General features: G+C 38.7%; 1 protein-coding gene across 1 annotated transcript in view; it reads left to right on the top strand.

Moving 5' to 3' along the window:
• The first annotated feature begins 4,639 nt into the window (after positions 1 to 4,639).
• grin2ca (glutamate receptor, ionotropic, N-methyl D-aspartate 2Ca) overlaps positions 4,640 to 9,902 on the top strand; it is a 67,439-nt gene continuing 62,176 nt past the window's right edge. The window contains exon 1 of the mRNA XM_016447365.1: positions 4,640 to 5,658. The gene's annotated coding sequence lies outside the window, so the exon portion shown is untranslated. The remainder of the gene's footprint in view (positions 5,659 to 9,902) is intronic.

The raw sequence follows: 9,902 nt of genomic DNA on the forward strand, positions 1-9,902 counted from the left end.
TAGTTATTGTCCAAGTCATTGATGTTAATCAAGCAACAAAAGAAAGACAGAAAATCACGCACTGCTCTTGACTGAAAAACTTTAGTAGCCCTAAAGATTAATCTAAATTTATTTATAGAAATAAATATGTCTGCTTGAAAGAATGAAGAATATGGTAAACAAGTTGTAATAAAGAATGAACTATAATACGTAATAAACGTAATGAACTATGACTAAAACTAAATCAAAATTTGCTGTCAAAATTAACACCAGCCATTTTCTAAACTATAGTGAATGAACTGATAATGTGAGAAATGTTTAAGGTGTCTGAATAAATATTGGCTTGACTTAACAGTATATCAATGATACTTCTGTGATATCAATGCCACCAAAGTTCCTTTATTAAGGCAAGTCATGTCACTCAATCAAAAACAATCCAAAAGTATTGTTTAGTGTAAAACATGTTGAAGATTAGCAGATAGGCTGTCGATTCATTAAATAAGTCGTTTCCTCTAAAAAGCTGTTTATTCTACGTAGTGAAGCCACTCCTCCATTGACATCCATTAAAAAAAAAAACGTTTACCACGTACTGCCAGACCGGCAATGTTTAAGGTGTCTGAATAAATATTGGCTTGACTTAACAGTATATCAATGATACTTCTGTGATATCAATGCCACCAAAGTTCCTTTATTAAGGCAAGTCATGTCACTCAATCAAAAACAATCCAAAAGTATTGTTTAGTGTAAAACATGTTGAAGATTAGCAGATAGGCTGTCGATTCATTAAATAAGCCATTTCCTCTAAAAAGTTGTTTATTCAGCGTAGTGAAGCCAATCCTCCATTGACATCCATTAAAAAAAAACGGCCTCTGGTCTCCTTTCCCACGTACTGCCAGACCGGAAGCGTTAGCTTTAGCCGTTATGCTTTTTCAGCTAATGGTTGCAGGCTTGCCTTCTAGTGGCTTTGTTCTAACGGCAGCTGCAGTGATGCGCTGTCTTTACCGATTAGGAATTGGCTCTTTTGCTCAGAAGGCGGGGCTTCATTCAATAAAGCGACCATATTGACCGTTGCATTTTTTCCCCATTCAAAACTATACGAGTGACATGTCTTGGGTATTCTATAGTCTTTGAAGATACTACTGCACTTCTGATGTGCTTCTTGCTTCCTAAATTAAACACTGGTCACTTTTATTCAGTCCTTTTTAAAAAAAATCTGTTTACATTTTTATATGCACCTGTTAACCTGGACGAAAAGTGGTACTGTTGATGCAGCTCAACTTATGTCAAATGGTGAGGCAAAACACTTTACTCTAGTCCTGTGATGAGGGAAAACAAAGATAAGTTGCAGAATAGAGAGCAAGAGGGCATTGGAAAGAGGGACGGGCAGGTTTGAGGACGTAAGCTGAGCTGCTGTTGTTCAATACTCCGAGACGTCTGGCTATATTTGGACGTCTCCCCTAAGATCTGGTCCATGACAAGTTGGGCCTTTTCCCCTTCCTTTTCCCGTTTTCCATCAATCCCCTGACTAATAATACCAACTTTTCCACATGACGAGAAAGGACCCCTTCTTTACGTGTCAGGATTTCAAACGCACGTGCCAGCGCTGCCTCTTTACTTGTCTGCCTCTTATATCTCTCTCCTGTTGTTCCTGTTGGCCGTTCGGCGTTCTAGCGTGTGAAACGCCTCAGCCAAGTCGTGGAGAGAGCATATGCCCATCTCTGCCTCTCTCTCTTTCTCTCATCCTGACATGTGTGTCCTCCTCCGCCCAGCGGCCACCTGTGAGTCTTCCTGTGTCCCTTCTGCCGTTGCTCTGCAAACGTTCAAGCTAATCTCCAAGTCCTCGCCAGCAGGTACTGCTGACGTGCTAACAGCCACAATCAGCGCTGACGTCCGACCGCAGCTACTGCTAAAGGATGTCCTTCTCCAGGCCATTACATTCTTATAATAAGAAAACAGCTTTATTAAAATACATTTAATCTTTTCTGAAGAAAACATAAAAGTTTTTGGCCATTACAATATTGGGTGGTTTCTAAGCATTGCAGGGTCGTAACGTAACCATCATAGACGTTTAAGGGGGACAATGATTAGAAATGGCCTAATTGCCTGCCAAAAATGTTCTAAAAGTTACATTTTAGGCAGGCCTGCCTTAAAGTAGGCGGGGTTTACTGTTCACCGAACCAGAGCGCGAATTTCAGCATAAAGTGAGTCAGTAAAGTTTAACAAGGTAAGATGGAAGTCGCGAAACATTTAATATTAACTATTTTACAACTGAAATGTTATACGACCAACGGTAATATCTGATGCAAAGTGCTCAACTTTTATTTCTTCATTTTCTACATAATAGGCATACAAATAGTGCATGTGTGCATATTTTAAAATCTGCTAATATATATATATATATATATATATATATATGTATGTATGTATGTATCTTTTATATTTTCTAAACATCTTATTGGAAATGTTTGCAAAATGTTTTTAAGTCCAAAATTAGACTTTGACAGGACTCTGTTGTAACAACCCTATAATAGTAAAAATAAATTTAGATTAGCAAATATCCTAGTATTCTCTATGACCAGATTTACTTTTATGGGCTTTTAGCTTGTATTTTTAGGACAGCAGAGAGAGTCAGGAACGGTAGTGAGAGAGAGATGAGATGAGGACATGAGCCAGGCCTCAAACCTGGATCCCATGAACCAACAGATTGTACTGTCCACACCAACAGATGCAATTTTTTTTAGGTCTTTTTAGACCTATAAATATCGTGTGGATATAGTCAAAACAAAAGGGTCTTTTTATGACAAACAATGTGCATTGGCCAATTAGCATTACTATATCCACTTATTTTTGACTCCCACGTCCCACTAAATGGTGTGGATTAATTGTGTGTTTCAGAGTTTTGTGATTGGTTCAAACTCTTTGACAGAAGACATAGCATCCTATATAGCATCATAGAAGGTTATAGCATCCTAAATTTGTACATGCTCATAACTTAAAGGGGTCATCGGATGCAAAATTCACTTTTACATATTGTTTGAACTGATATGTGTGTTGGCTGTGTGTGTACACAACCACCGCAATTGAGGTGATCTGTTGTTGGATGTAATAATTAACATAGCAATCATCATTTACTCCCGATATCTGAGCCACTGAAGACGCAGTGAATTAACGTTACTATTGTTTCTGAAGGAAATGCAATGAATCTTTGCAAATCACCACTTAACAACCGAATAGGAGCAAATGAAGCAAAGTTTCCTTATTTTATCAAAGGAAAACCAGTCTCCTCTTGGCTTATATCGAAATCCTCCGACATTTTTCTTTGCAAATCTTCGGTTTGTACTTCTAATTCGTGACCGGCGTTTTGTTCTGTTGTCTCTCCGCGTTCGTCACTAATCACGCAACGTCGACGTCCTAGGTCATCCGCCGGAATGGTGTCGGAATGTCTGTTTTTGTTTTGGTCTGTGTGATTCCTCCCACTGACAGTTTACCCAATAATATTTCGAAAGTCCAGGTTGCCAGTTGGTGGAAAAAACATTTTAATGCAGCCATGAAAACGAGCAAACGAACCGGATCAAAGATCGCACATTCTACCTGATCTAAAAAAAAAACGGCATCTAACTAGAAAGCTCTGTGTCCAGAGGCATATCAAAACATGGATAAATCAACTCATCAATATTTTGAATTTGGACTGCACTACCCATTTCAACAGCTCGCTGTCAATATTACATACTGCACCTTTAATGTCATGATGTTTGATCATGTGACATGCAAGAACCTATGAGATTTGACTTTAGCTGATGTTTGGAATTTTTTGATGTTTCATGCTATCCTCCATTTTTGGAGTTTAATAGTTTTGAACCACACTGACTTTCACAATATGGACAAAAGCAGCTGAAAAGTTCTTCAGAATACCTTTTTTTGTGTTCCACAGAAGAAAAAAGTCAGGTTTTGAATGACACGTGGGTGAGTAACTGATAAATGTAAAGGAATGTAAATTAATTTTCATTTTTGGTGAACTCTCCATTTAAAGAACCAATATGCACTCTAATGGTAAACAAGTTCTAAAGATGTACTTTTGAGGGTATTACAGCACCAGCTTCAGCAATTCAGTTCAACAAGTTGAACTCTGCATATTTGGATGCCAGGATTGCTGAATTAACCAATCAGCACCCAGGACCAGAATAATGTATGGATGGATGATGTTTGCTTGTACTTGTGTGTGTGTTCACTTGCATAATTCAAACATGTAGTATCTCTTCTGCCTCTCAACAGTTTATTACACCTTTTTCACCATTAAAACAGTTAGTCAGCGAGATAAATCCACTTCCTGAGCTTTAGCACAGAGAGAAACTTCAATTAGGCTACAGCATTTGAGCTGTTGGTAGTAAAACCCAAACTAGATGCTGTACACACAAGTATACGGTTACAAACAAGATTATAAAGTAAAATTTGTGGCGATGCCGAAAATATTGCTTTCTCAAAGTATGAAATTGCTACCAATATTATGTCTGAACTTCAAAGAATGAGAGTAGAAATGCCTCCCAATCATAGAAGCCATCTGTTTAAGAAGAGTTATTTAAAAAGAGAGAGAGAAGATGGTCTAGAGGAAGGGAGTAGGGAGGGAGGAGGGTTAGAGAGAGAGAGAGAGTTAGAATAAATCCTTACCACATAATGATTACGGCTCACAAGTCCTGCCTCTGATATGGAGTGCAGAAGGAGCCGGGATTACAACTACAGTAATCTGAGAACCGCAAGTGCACTCCACAGCCACAGACGGACACATCAGCTCCAACAAAACATCAAGGGTCAGGGGAAACTGAAATGAGGCACCTGTGAACGGGACATCGCTTTACAACTACAGAAGTCAAGAAAATAATTACAAACTCCAGGGAATCAGAGGCTAAAATATCTGTTGGCTAGCAATCAACAGCCTGCTAAAACGAGAAGCTCTGCCTGTCGGCCTGTGCCACCTGTGTGCCCTTCTAACTGCCAGTTTTTGGAGTAATCCATGGTGTCTTTTACTGGAATGAGGACTACACTTGAAGAACATGTTGGAAACAAGTAAACAAGGTGAACGAGATTTGTCCGTTGGACTGAAAAGAACTTGGAATACACTGAAAATTCCATTTCCTATTGTTTGTTTTAACATGGAACAACAGACAATTCAAAATTCTATTTTACCCTAACATTCTATTTGACACAAAACTGCAAATTTATGAAAAGCACTGATTGCTCTTATCTGATTTGGACCCGTCCAATGAGAGTTGAGACACATGTGTCCACCTAACCAGTGACCATCCTGGACAAGGGGCTCTATGCGCGTCTGCACCAGGACACTTGTGGACAGCCGTCTCCTGCCTCTCATTTCTCCTCTGGCATCTGCTCTCCCTCCATCTCTCCACGCCACCTCCTCTTTTCCTCCCCCCCTCCCTCCATCCGTCCCACCCTCCCCTCACGGAAGATGATGTGACCTTCTGCCAAACTGCTAGAGACCATGCCACTGTCACAGTGGGCTGTTCGGACTACACTGAAATAGAATCAAACAAGAGCCACGAGAGAGAGAGAGAGAAAGAAGGAGGGGGGACAGAGGAAAAAAAGAAGAAGAAAAAAATCAGGACGAGTCACGGAGGAGAAAATGTGCTGTCAGGCGTCCGGGCTGGATGTGGTTTGCCAAAGCAGGTAACTGATCACCTTCACTTCTGGCAGGGATGTTGCTGGCGCACACATACACGTAGATGCACTTTAAACAGGATTTTTGAAGTTGCGCACTGTTAATTTGGTCTTTTAGTGACAGAACTGGCAATTTTGTTTAGGATTTGTGCAGTGTAAAATAAAGGCTAAGTGTGTTTGGGCTATGAATCATCCTGAAAGTGCCTTACTGTGTTCGGACAGCGCTGCAAAACTGTCATCTCAAGCTGGTGCACCCACAGGTTGGATGCTTGTTGAAATAGTAAAGTTTTCATTCATGTCAGATCGACACCAGAAAACAAACCTGTAGGTTAATGCGTGTTGCTGCTGTAGTATGTCACTCTGTGGTTCCTGACTTGCAGGTACAACAAAGATCAATCACTTCTCACAGCAGATGGAGCGCATTTCCCATTAAAGTCGTTGTGCTGGAATGTTAAAGCGGCAGAAATTGAATTCCGTTGAGAGGTGAACTGAGAGATCTTGGATAGGAAGCAATGACAGCTTTCAGTAATTACTGTTGGGAGCAGTTATTATGGAGCACACACTGACGCATTTGGGATTCGTCCCGCTGAAGCTGTGATAATGTGCCACTTTCGTAGTGAGAAGAGGGTGCTTCATAAGAACAAGGTGGATAATGGAAAGAGAGGTATTTGGGATGACTAGAAAAAGACAAAAGCTGGTCTATCAGATCCAGTCACAAGTAATCTTGTACAAAATGTTCAGGGAAAGTTATTAGGTAATCGCAGTGGTGGGTGACAGTTTCAAAATTAGAAAGAGCCCGGCTAAATATATGCTCCGGAGCAAACGGAAAAACATCATCTCAGTCATAATTACAACTCTTCAGTCATCAATCATATCAAGATGATTTTCAGGAATAAAATAATAAATAGTAAAACAGGACATGATTAGTAAAAGCAACTGTTGTTTTCAAATATATGTGTGGAATATGGGTAGAAAATTAGCATTTATGTGAAAAATTGAAAGATTTTGTAGAATGACCTGATTGCCCTTGTGTCCTTGTTCTCCTTCAGAGCAGTGCTTTCAGAGAAATACTTTTTTTAAAATTATTATTAGAACAGTGTTTTGTGAGCTGAGATATGACCTGATATGATTTTACTTGTAATAATAAGAATAAACTTTGCCCTCACAGGAATAATGTCTACAATTAAGCTCATTTGATGATGAGTTATTTATTTTGTATAGTTATAAGCTGGATTTAATTGTCTCTGTAAGCATATTTGCTGCAAAATGTACAGAAGATCTGTGTAGGGTTGGCACTGCGTGTGTAGTGTGTACTATGAAGGACACAGTGTACGCTGTAGAAGTGTAGGACAGTTACGTCAAGTGGCCCGGCTGTTATGTCAAGACTATGAGGTGTTCTCTCCTCATTCATGATTTAATTGCAGGCGTTGACATTCTGTATCATCTTGTGAAGATCAGTTGAGAAATCATGTCTAATTTTTCAGTTTTTCTTTCAACCTGTTAAGAAGCACTTCACTAGGTTTCTCAAGGTTAACCTCTTGTAAGTCTGCAAAAACTATAGCTTTATCTTGTCATTGGGCTTATAAACTCAAAGGTTCGCCTTTGAACCTAATTAACCCTTATAAGAAATATATTAGTGCCTTAGGGGTGCAAATTATTACCTTAAGTTACTAATATGCACCCTTTGGAGTAGATAAGGCACAAAGGTGTACCTTTGAGGGAACTGTCCCAGTAACAAGCTAAAGCTACAATTGTTCACATTTTTCACACGGATGAGTACCGAGTTTGCAATTTGCACTTGCCTCAATAATGCTAGAGATTTTTCATAATTATAGGTGGTTACTGGGGTGTTTTGGGTGGTGGGGAGTTGGTTGTTTATTGGCCAAAGGTATAAAGAAAAAAAACAAAAAACAAGTCTTTATGATATTTTAGGTCCTAGATATGGCTCAGTTTTCTCCTTAAGGTTTGATGTTTGTTCAGTTGTAGAGCTAATTTAACCCGTTAAAGCCTGACGTTTAAAATAATAGAATGTTTCTGAACCTTTAGATACAATATTTTTTTTAAATCTAAAAAATGCATATGTAATTTTTTGTTAAGTATCATATTTGATACATCTGGCTTTTATGGCTCATATGATATCAATGAGATCTTTGTAAAAGTATAGCAGACTAAATCATTTGTCACTCTTTATCTCCCAATAATTTGTCTTAGTAAGATGATATTTAAATGCTTAGCTTTATCATCAAAGCTCTGTTGTTTTTATTGTGGGGCAAAACATATAATAATACATGCCATAATAATACAATGATAATTGAGAGACGTGCAAATAAACATTGCTCAAAAGCCTGATGTATCATATTTTCACTTTTTAACACGATTTTTCTAAAATATTATGAATGGATCATTTCAATTTGTTTCAGTCCAGTAAGTGTTCATCTTGAAATATGACTAACAGTATAAAAGTTATTCTTACAGTACGTTTACTTTACAAAAATCAGTAAGAATTTCACAGCAAAAAGTACATGTACCACAACCTGAAGGGGGACGTTTTAAAATGATACTAAAAGGACTTTTACTTGGTAAAAAAGTATAAACTATCAATCAGACAACAGAAGGCATCTAGTAGATAGTGTACAACAGGTTTTTCAGCAAAGTTTTGATTACACTGATAATTTAGAGGCTTTCGAATTTTCTGTATCAAATATGTGACCCTGGACCACAAAACCAGTAATAAGGGTCAATTTTTTGAAATTGAGATTTATACACCACCCCACGCCTTAAGACTGGCTTTGTGCTCCAGGGTCACATATGATACAGTAAGCTTATAGTAAGTATCACCAATAGTAATAGAGAGACACAAGCTTAAATAAATACAAAATTGTCCTTCCCAAATATGAGTGAGGATGATCAGAGGAAGAGCTTGGGAAAGTTGAGCCAAGGCATGGAGAGGGTGAGTGTGTGCTGGTTCTCAAATGCCGTGTGTTCTTCTGTGTCAGACTGTGTGTGTTTGTCCACCCTGTTGTGTGGTGGACAAGTCAGTGCAGTGTGGAGCCAGCGAACCCTGGGATCAATGCATCTGTTCTCTGCTTACACAGAACACAATCAGCGTAGAGCCGATCGTTCACTCGCCTTATCTGTCAACTTTCAATACTCGCAACGCAACACTAATCAGATTCTGTACGCGAAACAAGATTTAATCTAACCATTCACTATACCATTTCTTACCAAGCTGTTTACTGAAACGTGTGCATATCTCAGATATGCATTAAATGCATTGAATTGAATTAAATGCATTGAATTAAATGCAGAGTTGCAATTCACATTTAAATGTAAGAAAGTAGAATTAAAATGAACTGAAATTCAAAGAACTTCATGTCACTGTAATGTTAGACAGACAGACAGACAGACAGATAGATCAGACAGATAGATCAGACAGACAGACAGATAGATAGATAGATAGACAGATAGATCAGACAGACAGACGGACAGATAGATAGATCAGACAGACAGATATATCAGACATACAGACAGACAGATAGATCAGACAGACAGATAGATCAGACAGAAAGATAGATAGATCAGACAGACAGATATATCAGACATACAGACAGACAGATAGATCAGACAGACAGATAGATCAGACAGAAAGATAGATAGATCAGACAGACAGATATATCAGACATACAGACAGACAGACAGACAGATAGATAGATCAGACAGACAGACAGATAGATCAGACAGACAGATAGATCAGACAGACAGATAGATCAGACAGACAGATATATCAGACAGACAGACCGACAGACAGACAGATAGATAGATCAGACAGACAGATAGATCAGACAGACAGACAGATAGATAGATCAGACAGACAGACAGACAGATAGATCAGACAGATAGATCAGACAGACAGATAGATAGATCAGACAGACAGACAGATAGATAGATAGATCAGACAGACAGACAGACAGACAGACAGATAGATCAGACAAACAGATATATCAGACAGACAGACAGATAGATCAGACAGATAGATAGATCAGACAGACAGATAGATAGATCAGACAGACAGATATATCAGACAGACAGACAGATAGATAGATCAGACAGACAGACAGACAGATAGATCAGACAGATAGATAGATCAGACAGACAGACAGACAGATAGATCAGACAGATAGATAGATCAGACAGACAGACAGACAGATAGATCAGACAGACAGATATATCAGACAGACAGACCGACAGACAGA

The sequence above is a fragment of the Sinocyclocheilus anshuiensis genome, unplaced genomic scaffold (assembly GCF_001515605.1).
Source record: "Sinocyclocheilus anshuiensis isolate Anshui unplaced genomic scaffold, SAMN03320099.WGS_v1.1 scaffold828, whole genome shotgun sequence".
In the NCBI taxonomy this organism is placed as follows: Eukaryota; Metazoa; Chordata; class Actinopteri; order Cypriniformes; family Cyprinidae; genus Sinocyclocheilus; species Sinocyclocheilus anshuiensis.